Source organism: Gymnogyps californianus, chromosome 4 (genome assembly GCF_018139145.2).
Source record: "Gymnogyps californianus isolate 813 chromosome 4, ASM1813914v2, whole genome shotgun sequence".
Taxonomy (NCBI): Eukaryota; Metazoa; Chordata; class Aves; order Accipitriformes; family Cathartidae; genus Gymnogyps; species Gymnogyps californianus.
The window spans coordinates 23,745,603-23,764,116 of record NC_059474.1 but is presented as its reverse complement, the minus strand read 5'-3'; positions in this window follow the sequence as shown (position 1 = coordinate 23,764,116).

The following is an 18,514-nucleotide window of genomic DNA, read 5'->3' as shown; positions in this document are numbered from 1 at the left end:
TCTGAAGATACACTGCCCATGTTCACCATAATTTTTTGAAGCTCTTTTTTTTCAAGGCTTCTATACAATCATCTTAATTTTTTTTTCCTTAAAAATTGTTATGGGTGTGATACCTATAGCAAATTTGGCAACACTTATGCTGCTGGTACTCTGGTACCTCATGGTGAGGTAGGTTGTGTTATTGTTGCACTGTATTTTTCTGTCTCTCTCTGAATCTGTACTTCTCAGACTGCAAGCCTGTTGAAGAAGCTACTCTCTTTAGTAAGGTACCCACTCCAGCAAGTCTTGGACCATGCCATGAACTACAGCATTTTACTGCTAAAGTTAAAAGTTTAAACTGATTGAACAAAGCAAGATCTCAACATTTGCTTCCTAAGATGTATATGGGTACCACGCATGTTTTGTAAAGCGGAAGATGAAAAAGTAATCTGGTTATATTCTAGGAATTACAGAATTTATTTCCAAATTCTGCAGAAATGTCTTCATCCATTATTATTATTGGAATAATATTGGAAGTTTGAGTCTCATATGCACAACTTTGGAAAGAACTATAACGATTATTTTTTTAAATTGTTGTTTTGATTTAGTTAAGAAAAAAATTGCAAAAAAAAAGTTTCATACAATAATGAAGGCTGTATCTTTCATTAAAGAGGAAATTAAGTCAGTGTATCAACATGACAATCAGAAATCTGAGACCTGATTTTCATTTTGAAATGTGCTTGCTGTGCATTTTTTTGACTGCTTCATTTTCCTGAGAATAACAATATAAATAATTTCACTGAATTACAAAAGATATAATTACATATTCTAATCTAAACTTTCTCTGTATTTTTGAAGCTTCTTTTAATATCAAACACAGATTTGTTGAAAATCCAACTCCTGTTTCAATCTTCATCAGCAGTTCAGAAGTCACAAGTCTACTCAAACTTATGTGTGCATGTAGTACTCTTAAATCTCACCTTTCCTTTCTTCGTTATTATTCACTTTCCAAGTCAATGTGCAAATGGCACAAAACTGCTGTGTTGCTGTCTATGGTTTAACTATATAAGAAGTAATAGTTGAAACCAAATTTATATCCATTTTGTGATGACTAGGTATTGAAAAATGAATGGTTTAAAATGTAGTTTTTGATGGTTAATGAAATGAGTATTTAAAGAAAATTGTAACTATAACTAAAAGGAAATTATTTGTGATCAGAGTACAAATACAAAATTGCAAGAGCATACAAATGAAAAATAATTATTCAGAATACATTTAAGCAAGAAATCAACAGTGTTTTCCTGGAAATGTAGGGAGAAACAAACAAACAAACAAAACGAACCAACAATAAAAAATAGAAAACAATGAGATGGGTGTTCTTATAATCTATTGTACAAGTTCTTATGTATAAATTAGTATCAAATCATTAACAAGGAGGAAATAAATCACATCCTCCCCAACATTTCTTCAATAATAGTCATTAACACTGTCTCAGCTATCTCAAAAAAGCGCTAGAAATGACATAATCATAACATAAGATGTCACTTACAACCGCTTGTGCATTAGACAAAGCAATGTCACTGCATCTGAATGTAATATATAATCAGCCTCATTGAGGTATGATTTTTGATTAATTATAATCAAGAATAATCCTATGATTTTCATAGAGGTGAAAGCATTAACTGAGGTGACAGAAACTAGGTGAAAACTACTGAAAGAAGTAGAGAATAATTTATTAGCTAAGGGTTCACTCCCTCTTCTACACATATACATACACAGCACACACACACTTCTGCAGCAAGTAGATCTTGCTGGAGATCATGGTAAATAACTGAAGAATCATCTCCAAATCACCAAATACTTGGTGTTCTTGGAAGGAATCTCTTTTCCTTTTGAAAATTATCAACTTTATATGGAATATTTAAATTATACTAGTCCACATCAAGAAACAGGATGAAGGAGAGAAAGAAAGAACACACACCTCTTCCTCTTAGTGGCTAAAGTATTTGTCAGAAGAGGACTTTGTGACTCTTGGTTTGATCTTACTCCACTTTTTAGAAGAGCTTACTGAATTGTGCAGCACATCATGCTCGCATGGTTATAAAAAACATTGGTGATGTCTTCCTACTTCTGAACTCATATCTCTTTATGTTCATTTGTGCAGCAATGTCCATTTTAATATTTTGTTGCTTTGCAAAAAAATTACGTGAAGGTGATACATGGAGAACTTTCTGTGGTGTAATTAGGGGACAAACATAAGAGGAGCTAAATTAGGTCAGACCAAAGATCTGCTTAGTTGAGTAGGCTCATCCATTGTCTGGCAGTGGCTTTGGAAAAATGCCAAGGCAACTATGGAATAACGAAAAACCATGCTGGATTCTTTCCCAGAATGCTGTCCCAGTCCCTAATAGGTTGCAGTTCAGACATTTTCCAAGTCAGAGGTTGCATGCTTGCATGCTTGCATTTAATAGTCCCTGAGAGAGTTTTCTTTTGTTAATTTATCCTGTAGATTTCTGAATATATGCAAACTTTTGCATTCACAGTATCCTATGGTATATTACAGGATGGTAAGCCTACGGTAATACCTCAAGCTGTTTCACAGCCTCACACTTTATGTGATGGATCACTTTTCTTTGTTTTTTTCTGAACCTGTCTCCTTATAATTTCATTTTATGCTTCAAAATAAATGTATTAGAAGAGACAGTGAACAAAGACTTCTTCCTCTAAAAAAGCTTTCATTCTTGCAGTTATTCCTTCTAACACCTCTGTAATGAGAAAGAGTAGTTTTACATTGTTCCCCTTTTGGAGATTAAACATCACGGTAACGAAGAGAAACATATCTTTCCTAGTTTATGTAAATAAGAACATCAAAAGAGTAATGATGGATCTCAGTGGCTATGTCCGCTTCACAGACTATAGCTGCACCAGGTGCCCTGAGGGTTGCCTCCTGTGTTTGCAATTTACCATTTTTATCTGCACATCTGGGAGGAGTTCTAGGTACACATCCTTCACTTCATGTAGTTGCTTTTACTTTGGAAAGACAACTAGCGGTGCAGGCAGACAGGGAGTCAAGTATTTCCCAACAGGACAACTAGGGGATTGGGACAGTGTACACATTACAGATGGTACCTGCTCTGCAGTATATAGAAGTACTGGTGGCGGGATGAACTTGTCCTGCTTCCAGACACCCACCTATCTGCTCCCTCACTCCCCCACCTCAACAGCACAGGGGAAGAAAGTAAGATGGAAAAGCAAATGGGTCAAGATACAGACAGGGAGATCACGTACCAGTTACCATCATGGGCAAAACAGACTCAGCTTAGGGAAAATAAGTTTAATTTATTGCCAATTAAAAGCAGACTAGAAAGGTGAGAGACAAAGGCAAGAACTCCAACGCCTTTCCCCCATGCACCCTTCATCTCAGGCTCAACTTCATTTCTTCATTCCCAACTCTTCTGCCTCCTCCCTGTACCCCAAGAAGTGCAGGGGAAAGGAGAATGATGGGTTGCAGTCAGTCCATAACAGTGGAAGCCAAATATTTCTCTGCTGGTCTGCTAAGGCTGGGAAATGGGTGAGGCAGACAACAATGTGCCATAGCACGCTGAAAGTACACTGACATCTGACCCCTTTGTCATGGACTAGAATAGCTACGTATTGCCCTACATGATGCTGTGCCTGAGATATTGCTTATAGATCATGAAACTCTAGATGCTTTATAAGCAGCTACAGCATGATATAAGTGATGTAACCTGTGGCATATCAACAAAAAAAAACCCCATACAGTATCTAGTATCGGGAAGTGGAAGGGGAAGAAGCAGTCACAATTATAAAACAAAACAAAGAGGACTCAAATGCTTCGGAACTGTCCATTTCTCTCTATGACTTCTCTGAATGTATGTTAAAGTGGGGACCACTCTAAATAGCAGCCTGGCCTGCTTGAGGGTTGTTTTTGTTTACCTGGTTTTACAAAATTCCCACATGGGCATTTCCCTTACCAAGGAAAGGATGACTGTCTAGGAGGTAAACTGAAGATTAAATACAGACTCTGCCACAAAATAAAAATGGTAATTTTGATATAGTAAAAAAAAAAAAAAAGAAGAGGAATCAAATATTTTGTGTAAAATAGCCACTAGCTAAATAGAAATCCTGCTATTGTTATACCGACTACATGAGAAATCCTATTTATGGACAACCTGAGGTGTTAAATCAGATTTCACAATTATTCTTGTGTCGGCAAGGGCTTACCAGCCAAGGAGAAAAAAAGGATGAATTCAAGATGTGAGGGCTCTACTACAATGCTTCATAAAGCAAAACAGAAAAACAAATGAACATGCAGCCTTTGTTCATCTAAGCTACTTTTTCCTTTGTGATTGTTTTGTTTTATTTTGTTTGAACAGGACTGTTGATTCTGAGATTTTGCCTATCCTGTAGCTTAACTTGTTCCATTAACAAGTTTTGGGTTTTTAAGTCAAGTAGTTTGTCTCATGTCCCCCAAATCACTTTTTATACAACCTCTCTACATTAACTGCATTTACATAAGATGTTTCTGCCAGCACTGCTACATCAATGAAAGATGTAGGTTTTTAAAATCATGATCACCAGAGCTGTGCTGCAGAGTAGAGCTGGGTGTACGTTCATTGTGTCACCTCTGATGAATGGGAATACAATTGTTTTGATAGATTGAACTAACTACTTGTTTATGCATACACACAAAAACCTGTCTTGCACTTTTTCTCATAAATTATGCAGGATTATCATCTTGACATGACTTTCCCTGTCTAACACACCCAACGTTTAATCTTTCTCAAATGCATGGCATTGACTCACATTTCATAGGTCTGAAATAAAAAGCTCACTCTACTTTGTGAATGAGTATTCCAATTTCTTGTATTAGTCAACAGTGTATCTCTGCTCAAAAAAAACCCCATAAATGGAAATAGAATGCATGACACCAGGCAACAGAATTTGTACTTCACTGAAAACACTGTAAATGACTAGAAATCCTCAATTTTGGACTGTAAAGTCCTAAAAAGAATGCTTAAAATGTTTTGACGTGACACAACAGGAACCTGTTAAATTCTTGATCGTATAGCTAAAGTGAGGATATGCTACTGTAGAAAAAGTAATTTGGCTTGTAATCTTTTTTCAGTTTCAGTAAAAGAGAGTTTAAATGCCTTTTTGTTCTGGTAAAAATAGAAAAAAAAATGAATCTAAGGAGTTAGGTTACTTAGATAATTTTTTCAAAATTAATTCTGCAGTCTATAATCTCCATAAATACTAAGTTGCATTAAAGAAACTAAGGCAACTATTTGGTCCGTAGCTACATAAGAAATTCGGAAAAAGAAAAAAACTATAAACTTTTGCAAAAAAACTTGATTGTAAATGGACACACATCACTAATGATGTTTCAATGTGCAGCCTGAAAACATGCTGCAAGGGAAGAATAGGGGTATGTTTTTCTTCGAAGCCTTTTAGGATGGACAATCCAAATTAAAGACAGAGAACTGCAACATATCTAGCTGTCTTTTATACTTCCCTTGGAAGGAAATACTTTGCAATTTTAGTAGTGCAGGATGCAATTTAAATGTACCTTTTTAACAGGCAATAATGCAATTTGGGATTAAATCTATTTTAGTGGCAATACTTTTCCTAAAATAAAATTTTAAATTTTTGGTAAAGTTATTTGAGAGGAGGGACAGGTGGAAAACTAATAAAAGTATTATATCAAATAGTTTATAGATTGAGATAAAGACAGTTTAATCAGTGAAGGAAAGAGAAAAAAACCAAGTGATGCAAAGGTAGTTAATGACCACCTCCCACAAGCAGACTGATGCCCAGCCAGTCTTCAGACAATGACTACTTTGGAAAGACTGCCCCCAGTTCTATTGCTGAGTGTGATGTTATACGGTATGGAATACTCTCTGGTCAACTCGGCTCTGCTGTCCCAGCTACAGCTACTCCCAGCCTCTTGCCCACTCCCAGCCTACTACTCACTGGGAAGGCAGAGTGAGAAAAAGAGAAGACCTTGATCCTGTGCAGGCACTGCTCAGGAACAGCCAAAACATTGCTGTGTTGTCAACACTGGTTTGGTCACAAATCCAAAACATAGTACCATACAGGCTACTATGAAGAAAATTAACTCCATCCCAGGCAGACTCTGCACACTTGTATAATAAAATCTTTATTTAAATTGACAGTTCTAAAACAATTTAATAAATAAACCTGAAAAACTTATCAAAATTATTAATCTAGTTGCCTTCTGATCCAGTATTTGTAGCATTTTGAATTCATGTATTGTTTTGGTCATTTCTAATGACCTTCTATCTATGACGTATAAAAATAAATAGAAGTGTCACAAAAACATTTAATCTGAGAAAGGTCTTTTTGTTTGTCTCCTCACCAATAAAGGTATCCTAAAAAAATCTGTATTGTGAGGCATGTTCACTGAACTGTGCTTCCCACATCATAGCTTGTGTCTACTATGATTATATTCTTTAGAGCTCTTTGGATAATTTGCTGCCAAAACCTCCCTTGTTCCTACTTCTGACAGTCACCATGACAGCATATGAGATTTGACCTTTCCACTGATGTCACCTACAATAGTCCTTAAAGAATAACTGTTAAAAAGAACCCCAAACCCCCACAAAACTATATGTTTAAGTGGAAATCAAAGCTAAATCTCCAAGTTCCTTTTGCTAGATGCAGATGCTTTAACAGTCTGTAAGAAACTTCTGTTTTTGTTTTGGAAGGCTCTTGTGGAAGAGGAAAGCGCTGTCATGAATAAGAGCTAGGTGACCAAATTCTGCTCTCTTAGTTTAATCAACTCAGGATAGATGAGGATAGCTCTTTGTTTTCAAAGTATGAATGTCCTAATGGCAGTAGCTGAAAGAAATGAGCTATTTTAAAGTTTCCAAGTAGCGAAGTCTATAAAGGTGGATTTTTGACATTCTGACTCTAAATACCACCCAGGAAATCGAATTTTCAGACAAGCTGAACAGAGTCTGTCCTTTAAATGGTGAGAAAAAGTCAGTGAGAAAGCTCATAAAAAATATGATGTAACATATTTTGAGCTTGGATACAGTGAAACTCTCTTACTGGTTTTAGAATTGTATATTGTGGAAACCATTTTCCACAATATCATATTCCTATGCTTACAACAATGGTCTTGCAAAAGACAGAATTTAGTTCTTTTTTAAGATTTTTACTCAACCAAAACTTTACTTGCTTAACAGCAATGATACTCTTCTTGGTCATGAACAGATCAAAATTCAGTCTCAGTCCATTTTTCCTTACATCCAAAGTATTTGAATGACAGAATGTTCCAAATCATAAGCAGAGGTGATCAAATACCTGTGTTGCATTTTTACTCACTCAGCATGGAAGAACTGATTAAAGGAATTTATTGCATAGCCTGCTTTCAGAGAACTGTGATGTTACAGAGACAGTGAATGACACAATTATCTCTAACAATTTACAATAAATAAGGTGGACAGCTGTAATAATTTATTGTGGAGCTTTGCACCACAGCAACCCAGTGGCCATTTGGTAGCTGCAGGATATAAATAACTTTTAATTAAAAATTCAGATATTGTTAGTTAAAAAAACCCCCAAACAAATGAAGTATCTAATAACAGACTATAGGTACAGAGGTTGGAGAGATGTTCTTAAGTGGTCAAATCAATTTATAAGAAAAGATTAGTAAATATAACAGGTTTCCCTATTAACCACTAAGTATTTTCGCCAAAGTTCAAGTTCCTGCTGAGCCACAGACAACCTCTTCCACTTTACGCAGCTCATTTAGACATGATTTCAATTATAGACTGTGGACACGGGAATCTTCTCTTTTAGCTTAGTTATGTGTATTCACATGTTAAATTCTGGATTCTGGAATATAAAGTGAAGTAAGTTCCATACACAAATATATGAGGGAAAAGTTTCAGAACACAAAGTGTCCCCAAATCTGCTGGTTTTTTTGTTGTTGTTGTTTGTTTTATTTTTTTCTTAAAGGAAAATGAAATGAAATGAAATTAAAACTAACAGAAAAACCTCAAAGACAAAAAAATCCCATGAAAAGACCTTTCAATATCTTTTTCTGGCAACTTTCTTACATTTACTACTCAGAAGAAGATAGTGAATTTTTTTCTGTTTCCAGTCAGGATTATAATTAAGAAAGCACACAGAGTCAATGTGCTTTCATGCTCCAGACTACATTCATTTTAATGCAGATCAGTAGGGAAAGAAAGAACAAGCAAAAAACAACCAACCAAACTGCACTTTCAGGTTTGGGGTTTTTTTGGGGGGGGAGGGTGGGAAAATGTTGATTGTTAGGGGGTTTTTTGCTTAGAAAGTTTACTCTATTAACACGCCATTAGGAACAGTACATACTAGAAAGTTATATCTTTCAAAAATGGAAGATTTGCTAGCATTGATTTAAAGAAATGCTTAAAAGTTACAGGTCTAAGCAATGGGTTTCAGATACAAGCTGTGCCAATTTTCACTCACAGTACATGCAGAATTTGTGAAGAAACTTAGAGCTTGTTTTCTCATCACTTCAATAAATCAAATTCTAAATTAAAGCCTAACAGACAAACAAGAAAATGAAGACTACACAATTAAAAATGCCTTGAGTGACTTGACTAACATCAATGAGGTTTTGTAACAATTTCTAGGATAAAATCCAATCCTTCGGGTACAAGGAGAACGAAATAGTCCAATAAAGACAATTAGAACAAGTTTTAAAACTACTTTCACTTGACAATACTAGCTTTTTTTCCATGACATTGTGATCCTGATTATGATGCATTTGTGATGAACTTGAGGCTATTTCATAGAAAATGAGTCTGTAACACTTAACTTAGTCTTGTTTCACTTTCCACAGAGCTAATTCCATGGATTTAATTAACAATACACTTAGAACAAAATTAAAAATATTTCTTTTCCAGTGAATAATACCAGAATCAGACATTTGTCATTCAAGTGAATCAGAGCTAATGTTACATAGCTAAAGATTAAATACTTGACAATAGTGGTTTTCACAACAAATTAAAGTTTGAAAGTCACATTGTCCAGACAACATACAATCTCTATCCTAAGATGCCTTATTATGTATTGTTTGAAAATATTTTAAACTCATAAAGTAGTACAGTTTGGATACAGTACATTTCTCAAACTATTCACTGAAGTAAATCCTTTTGCCCTAGCATTCAATACACTAAGTTTTTTTTGCTTTGGTGTTTTTTTTTCTCAAAATGTTACAAACAAATGTTGTCACAATGTCAAATGTTACAACAACAAAAGAGGTATCAGTGACAGAAACTTTCCCCAGTACCAATATCAGAAGACTAAAAGAATCCAAGTCTTTTACTATATTTTCAAGTACAGTAAGTAAAATCATCCGTGCGATTATGTCAGGATTCTCACATACAGCAACAAATTAGATCACAAAGTTAGATATTAATAATTCTATCTTTCCCATTCTTCTTATTTTACACTGCTTTTAGTCTTGAACTTCAGATATTGTAGTGTAGAATGCCATCAAGAGCTGTTACAGAGGTATTGTAGAAACTGTCCACAGCCATTGAAAAGTGGACAAGTTCTGCCTCTGTATTCACTGAACTTCTCACAGAAAAAAATGCTTATGGGAAATACTTTAAGTGAAGTTTTGCTCTATCGATCTATTTTGACAATTTTACTAGTGTCTGTGAAGTTTCACATAGCTATGTGTCTGAAAACTTTAAGCTGTTCCTCTTTGTGCAGTTTCCATTTTCTTGAAAATCAGCAAATAAAAAATGAATAGCGCATCTTCATGTCTGACAGTTTTGTTTGGCTTTTCTTTGCATCATATGTTTTGTGCATCTGTACTACAGATGCCTATTGACTGCAACAGTTTTCTGACATTATGCTAAAGCTATTGGGAAGTAAGTTTAAATTAGCAGAATATATGGGTTTATACATCCCTTTCTTATTATCAGTTGCTAACATTCTTCTAACTTTTCCTCACAGTAGAATCTCCTGTGCATTTTAACTTTTGCAACAATGAAGAAAAACAAAACAAAACCAACATAGTTTGCTTTTATGAGACTAGCAGCACATACTGAATCTTTTTTCTGGCTTTCATATGAATGTTGTCCTGAATAAATAAGAAACCCTACCAGAAGCTTAGAATACTCAGAATGCTGCAAAGGTCCTATATTTAGCTCCAATGACAATAAATGTAGCTTATCGTTCTTGAATGTCCCCTCCCAGATAGCCTATAAGAAGAGATGGCAAGCATCATTACAGGAAAATAACCGATAATTTATTAAGGGTGAAACTGACCCTTTTCAAAAGGATCCTAATAATGCTTAAATGGAAGGGATTTTTTAATAAGTCTCAAGCTGATCTCATGTCAGGTTAATTTACACTTGTTGCAAGACAAAGAGAGTATTACACTTGCATTAACTGTATAATATTTTCAAGGGTAGGGGAGTAGACATGCTTTAGATGTTTTTAATTGTGGTGGATTGTTTTTTTCAGAAGTAGAACACACATTAAGCAGTATTTCACACATGATTATATTTTTTGAAAACCTGTTACAGGGTTTTTTTAAGTGAGAATGGAAAGCAGAAATTAGAGGGGAACTCCATGTAAGGGTGAAGGGAGTCAATGCACTCCAATGCTAAACAGCTGCTTTTCTCTTAAACAGACAGATACTATGAATTAACTAAAAAACTTTCTTATCTGAGGCTAGACAAGTTTTTCTGAAGGGTGGGGCAGGGGAGGTGTGAACAGGTGTGAACTGTTTTAAAAGAGTTTTGGTTTTTTTAAGGCCTGTCCAATCTCTTATAATTAATCTTCAGTTATTTTCATTAGTACATCTTTTATTCTGTTTGCACTGGTTCATTTACTATAAAAAAAGTTACTACTGCAACTAGCTAATCTGGTTTTTTTATTTGTAAACCTGCTAGATAATCTGAAAATTTCATTTGTTTAATTTCAGGCAGCTTTTTTTTTCCCTCAGCTATAGGTATCTAGATGTTTTCAGAGACTTTTTTATCTTCCGTGCTTTCTCATTTGCTGCTGCTTGAAGTCCAAGGAGCTTCCAAAGCGCTTAGTTAGTAGCATCCTTCAGATCACCAGACCCGGTCTGGTATCCCATGGCCATTGTCGAATCAAAGCTCCATTTGTCAGTTTTCCTGTTTGTTAGTTGATTATAGGTGCCATCATCAGCCAACAGAGCTATTGAATAGTTAAAGAACACCTCATTAATGATTATTATTTTGGGACTACATTTTCATATTTGATTGTAATATTTTAACTGTGTCTGCTTTGAAATTTGTTTTTAAAAATTGTCAGAGATGTATTCTGTTGGTTGGCTTCTGGTCAGCATTCCTGAAGAAGAAATTTGTACGTATTTAAGCCAGATATATTATTATTAAGTGTAGGAAAGACCATGCTTATTTAAAGTCTGTCCCTTCAAGTTATCCCAGAGCTGACCATTTTGACTATGAAATGCTAATTTGTTTGTTTTGCTAGGGCTTTCACAGGGTGATCCAGCATAGTGTAGGTCAGTGACGCCTTGGCTTTCAGCCTGTGTGTTTTATAAGGCTCTAAATCTGCCTGTCAAGAGAAAGAACAGAAAGGTAACAACTGCTAGTTAAATCAAATCATTTTGACTAAATTGGACAAATTTTGTTAGCCTCTGATGCACCCTGGCCCAGGTCCATGTCAGCAAGAATGATTGTGTTCAATCAAGGCTAAGCTCGTGGGTGAACAAAACACAGTCCAAGAACACCACAGAACATGCTGTCTGCAAGCACATCTTTATACGGACAAAAGGATGTTACTCAGACTTGAAGTACAGATATGGCTGGAAACAAGCACTAGGATTTTTTCATGATAATAAATCTTAGAGAAGAGTCTAAATCTAATAAATTAAAAGAAATTTCTGGTTATTCTAGGCATGAATTTCAGATTTTCAATATATTCAGCTTAAATTTATATCTCCAAGATTTTTTAATTTTCTTTGAAAGAAAGATGTAATGGTAACAGGAATACTCAATGCAAGAGGATCTAGGAATCACAGATCTGTTGTTTTTAATATAGACTTTCAGTAAATAACATTACATTTATCACTACTTCTAATCTTAGGAGTTTTTATCAGTATTATAATTCCCGTAAATAGCTGGTATATTACCCACATGGAAAGTAAGATTTCCCACTCTGAGACATGATCTGTTTAACAGAGCAGTTACACTTCACATTTTACCGTAGGCATAAGAATGAAATAAATGTACTAAATTTAACTGATAGTGTGAGGGAAAAGGAGAAATTTAAGTTGACCTGGTTTAATATTTTCATTACAAATTTAATTCAGACACAGGATTTTTTTTTAAACTAAGGTTTTAAGATTTTTTTACATTTCTATATAAATTACATGATAGTACTTTTTTCTTTTTTTTTAACAGAAATTTGACACTTTAAAACAATCACCCATGATTAATAATCTCATTTTTGTTATCCTCTTTCTTTCAGGCTGGTCCTTAACCCAGCTTTGTTCAGTCTTGCCTTGCTGTTTTGAGAGTACACAATCTTATGACAAGAGTCATTTGTTATGTTTGGTAAGCCACAAGTCTTCCTTCTGCATGTGATAAATAAGAATGTTAGAAGTCAGAAATACAGTTTTAATATTAAAAAGGTAATATTTTCAGCTATGCAATGATATGACTAGCACAGCATGCATTACTGCCTAGCATCAACTAATACGGAAATATGTTGCCTGCTGAATGTTAGAAGACCAAGCCTATCATACATTCAACCTCTCCATCTTCTTCATCTATGGGAACATGCATGGAGTAACATTACAAAATAAAATTAAAAAAAAACAGGTTTATAAATTAACAAATTAGCAAAAGATTATGCATTTTCCATAGCAAAAGAAGAGTGCTAATGAGTAGGTTGTAGTGAGTCTACTCTCCACACCTAAGAAGGACTGAGGAGTTAATGTTCTTGTTAGAAACCAATAAATAAATAAATAGTCTTCAGCAGATCCTTTACCTTTCCTAAGATCCTGAAGCATTTCTAACATCATTGACCTTTTGCCCTACTTTCTAATGGGGAAGCTTCTCACATGTATAAATGATGGCTTTACGTGTCTTTTCTCCAAGACTGCAGTTCAGCTACCTACTGGGTTATGAGTCTGACAGAAAGGCAGCAGTGACTGAGTCATAAAACTGCAAGTCTGTCCTTAAAATTTTGGTAAGACTACAATTTTGGTATTCCATGTAGGTTAGGGAGAATCCAATCTCTCCCCGTGATCTCAGTAGCTTGATAAATGTTTTGGAAGAACTCAGCGAGCATTTGGAATAAACGTGTAGAAGACAGATTGCTGGTTGTTTCAACCAGCAGTTAAAAATAATGTATGTGAAAGTCAAATACGACATGAACTAAAAATCTTATAAAATGTCACAGAAAACTGCAGTAGCAATTATAGAAAAACAGCCTAGTTTTAATATAGACAGATGTTATGTAAAGAGCACATGCAAGACAGTATGAAGTGGTGTATTGGGTGTCCATGGCAGCGGGGGCTGCAGGGGCAGCCTCTGTGAGGAGAGGGCAGGGCTGCCCCATGCTGGACACGGTCGGTTCCAGCCAGTTCCAGCCGGCTCCAAGGGACCCACCGCAGGGCACAGCCGAGCCCGTCAGCTAAGCTGGTGGTGCCTCTGCAAAAACGTATTACTCATAAATCAAATGTTTACTAATAAATCAAAAATCCATTAAAAAGGAGGTTTTAAGAATTGCCTGATTTAGCTATTCTTGAGCACTCAATCAAGAGTAAGTGTGTTTTGCTTTTAATTTGCTGTCCTGTTTTGGAACTTTCAACATACAACCAGCAGAGATATTCCTCAGATGACCTCAGAGAACATGGCTCGTATACAACTAGGTCCATGTCATGCTGGGTTTTTTTCTGTGAACAGCTTGAGGAAACTTATTACTTTAGTGAAAGGCTTGTCTCTCTAGTTATACTTCCTTCCCCTATTCCCTTCTCTCGAAGAAATTAGATGCAGAAAACCCATGTAATATTCAGTTCACTTGATATTTCTAATTGATTTTTTTATCATAAACAGAATATCTATGCTACAAAAAAAGCACTGTAAGTTGGAGGAAAAGAAATGAGAACTGGCCCTTAAGTGAACACACACACAGACACTTGGTATACAAAAAGAATAAACATGACATGCTGACCTTTGGAGAGATGTTTATGATATTTTTAGGAGACCAACTACAATGCTCCAACCTTTCAAAGAAACCAAACATGAATATAAATATTTAAAGAATATAAATAGATTAGAATGTTTCCAATATTTTTAATAAAATACTTCCTGAATTGACAGTAGACCAGCTAGTACATATATCACTGTATTAATTATATTTTTACCAGTTCCAAAACATTGAAGAAGCTGTGCATCTAGTAGATCTTATTGCAAATTATGTTTCTATATGCAGATTCAGCTGTTCAAAATAAAAGCATGTCATAATGATTGGTGTTTGTGTACCAATGTTAATCTTTGGGAGCCTGTCTTCCCCCCCCCCACCTTTGGTATAAACTATGGATGAAATTAATAACACAGAAGATAAAATACTTCTATGTAAAGCCATGTGGTGGGTTAACCCTGGCTGAATGCCAGGTGCCCACCAAAGCCGGTCTATCACTCCCCTCCTCAGCTGGACAGGGGGAGAGAAAATAAAACAAAAGGCTCGTGGGTCGAGATAAGGACAGGGAGATCACTCACCAGTTACTGTCACGAGGAAAACAGACTCGACTTGGGGAAAAACTAGTTTAATTTATTACTAGTCAAATCAGAGCAGGATAATGAGAAATAAAACCAAAGCTTAAAAACACCTTCCCCACACCCCTCCCTTCTTCCCGGGCTTAACTTTACTCCCGATTTTCTCTACCTCCTCCCCCCCGAGCGGCGCAGGGGGATGGGGAATGGGGGTTTGGGTCAGTTCATCCTGCTGCTCCTTCCTCCTCGGGGGGAGGACTCCTCACACTCTTCCCCTGATCCAGCGTGGGGTCCCTCCCACGGGAGACAGTCCTCCACAACCTTCTCCAACGTGAGTCCTTCCCACGGGCTACACTTCTTCACGAACTGCTCCAGCATGGGTCCCATCTATGGGGTGCAGTCCTTCAGGGACAGACTGCTCCAGCGTGGGTCCCCCACGGGGTCACAAGTCCTGCCAGCAAACCTGGTCCAGTGTGGGCTCCTCTCTCCACGGGTCCCCAGGTCCTGCCAGGAGCTTGCTCCAGCGTGAGCTTCCAACGGGGTCACAACCTCCTTCGGGCATCCACCTGCTCCAACATGGGGTCCTCCATGGGCTGCAGGTGGATATCTGCTCCACCGTGGACCTCCATGGGCTGCAGGGGGACAGCCTGCCTCACCATGGTCTTCACCACAGGCTGCAGGGGAATCTCTGCTCTGGTGCCTGGAGCACCTCCTCCCCCTCCTTCTTGCCTGACCTTGCTGTCTGCGGAGTTGTTCCTCTCACATCTTCTCACTCCTCTCTCTCTGGCTGCAGCTGCTACTCCCCTATAACTTCTTTTCCCTTTCTTAAATATGCTATCCCAGAGGCGCTACCACTGTTGCTGATGGGCTCGGCCTTGGCCAGCGGCGGGTCCGTCTTGGAACCCGCTGGCATTGACTTTATCAGACATAGGGGAAGCTTCTAGCAGCTTCTCACAGAAGCCACCCCTGTAGCCCCCCCTCCAGGCTACCAAAACTTTGCCACGCAAACCCAATACAAGCCAATACAACCTGGTGCACCCGAGAGTTTAGAATTGAACTAATCTGAAAATTAATACTTGCTTCCTGTATAATTTTCTCCGAGATGCAAGGAAAATGTCTTGTCAAATATTACCCAAAAGACTGACATGAGCTAAAAAGCAATGTGACCCCCCAAAAAGGAAACAGATAAACTACTATTTCCATGTGACATTTTTCAAATAATTTATTTCTCAAATAAAACCTGTATGTCTTTTAAATGCTATCATTTTACTTTTAAAAGTTACATAACTATTCTGATAATGAGTTAATCTGCTGGTGTTTTAGAAAACATGTTATTTAAAGAGAGATATAAGCAATACCTGTATTTCTTCTTACTATGAATTCCAACAAAATTCGTAAATTGTTTTGCATCTTATGAGATGAAACAAGGAGAGAGAATAATTTCTTGCTGATGTCATGCTATGAACAGAGCACAAACATAAAAACATTTAGAAGTACAGTTGAAAGAAAGAAGAAACCAAAGACATTCTGTTATGCTTTACACATCAAATAAACCTTGTATTTTATGTCAATGTACAAAGGGTAAGAATACAGCTTTCCATCTCTACATAAAGTATTACAGTTACCATTTAGCCTTGAATAAACGTATAAACCAAACAGGGCCATAAAATCCCTGCAAAATTTATGTCAAGAGTATCACAGGGATAACACGTGCCATCCAGTACAGAAGCTAAATGAGCCAGTATTTAAGGATGTCTTGCAAAGATATCCACTTTATCTTCCAAAAACTGTAATTCTGGGATTGTTGAAAAATGTGCTGACAAAATATATATAAGGTTTTCTCCTTCATTGAAAATCTTCCTCATTTTGCTTGCTTTGCTCCAGAATTGAGATCTTATGTTTTCCAGATATACTAACATTTGCGTCGAACAATACTAGCTAACTCAAGCACCTCAAATTAATATGAAAAATGAATTATCAAGATCTATTTCAGGTTACCAAAGCAAATCTAACAGGAGCTATTCTCTTTCTACAGCTCCTGTTTTCATTTCATTGTTTTTCCTTAAGTTTCTGTTGTCTTTTTACTCATTGAAATAGCTCTGATTGCCATATCTAAAACTATTTCTCTTCTCTATCTGTTTAGCAATAAAATAGTACAATAAAAGGAGGGTATTTTTTACATAAGGACACATTCCCATCTGGCAAAACAGTAGTCAGCCTTCTCCTTTTTAACAATATCTGAAGGCAAATTGGTCAAAACAACCTGATATATGCTATCAAAGACTTTGGAGACATCCTCAGGAGACCATTGTATGCTATGAATTCTAAATGGACAGGAGTTTGCTACTTTGGAGCTTCAGGGTACATCAGCACAACATAACTGTGGTCGGTGCAACTCTAAGCTTACAATAACAAGCCCTATTGAGAGACAGAATATAATTGCACAGACTTTCTACCAATTTTATATGCAGACAGTTTGCTTTGTAAGTCTAGACCCAGCTTTCTTCCGCCAGCAAAATAACACATAGATCTACCTTAAATAGAAGATCCCCAGTCTTCAGGAGTCAGCTTTACTTCACCCTCCTTATTGCGTAAGCACAGGTAGCCCACTACCACGTGTGCTGGATGCTGTGTGTTTCCATCATGAGTTGTTTAACTCTCCCCAAATCTAGTCCAAACAATCCAGATACTTTCCCCACTCTTTTAGATTCCAGTCCAGGTGCGTTAAACTTAAACACCATACTCCTTCATAGAACAGGATACCACTTCAAAATAGGGGGGGATGGGGGCAGGGGGGTGTCGTGGTTTAACCCCAGCCAGCAACTAAGCACCACGCAGCTGCTTCCCCCTCCCCACTCCCAATGGGGTGGGGAGGAGGAAAATAAAAGTAAAACTCATGGGTTGAGATAAGAACAGTTTAATAACTAAAGTAAAATAAAATACACTACTAACTAAGAATAATAATAATACTACAATAATAATAATTGTAATGAAAATGTAAAAAAAAACCAACAAAAAAAGAAATAACACCCAAGAAAAGACAAGTGACGCACAACACAATTGCTCACCACCCACTGACTGATGCCCAAGCAGCAATCTGCCCCTCCCGGCCAACTCCCCCCATTTATATACTGAGCATGATGTTCTATGGTATGGAATACCCCTTTGGCTAGTTCAGGTCAGCTGCCCCGGCTATGCTCCCTCCCAGCTTCTTGCACACCTGCTTGCTGGCAGAGCATGGGAGACTGAAAAGTCCTTGGCTTAAGATAAGCGCTACTTAGCAACAACTAAAACATCAGAGTGTTATCAACATCATTCTCACACTAAATCCAAAACACAGCACTGTACCAGCTACTAAGAAGAGAGTTAACTCTGTCCCAGCCGAAACCAGGACAGTGGGGTGCAGAGGGGAGCCTCCTCCATATGACTGAAGGTGAAAACAAAAGGAACTCGAAATCAAATATATTATGAAAATAAATAAGTGCAGTAGTTTTAAAACAACACAAAGTAGATCTGCCTTTAAAACTTACTACTTCACCTTACTGCAGAGATTTTTGATAGCAAAATTACCTACCACACCCTGTGTGGCAATGATTACTTATTGTCTACCTGCATGCATGAATTGAAGACAGCATAGCTGTCTGGTGCCTATTGCTAGTCAATGACAAAGAAGAGGTTAAAAGATTCAAAAGCTTGTGAACTGCATGGAAAGATATTGAAAACAAGGTATTATAACTTTTGTTTAAGTAAGGTTATAATTAATAATGTAT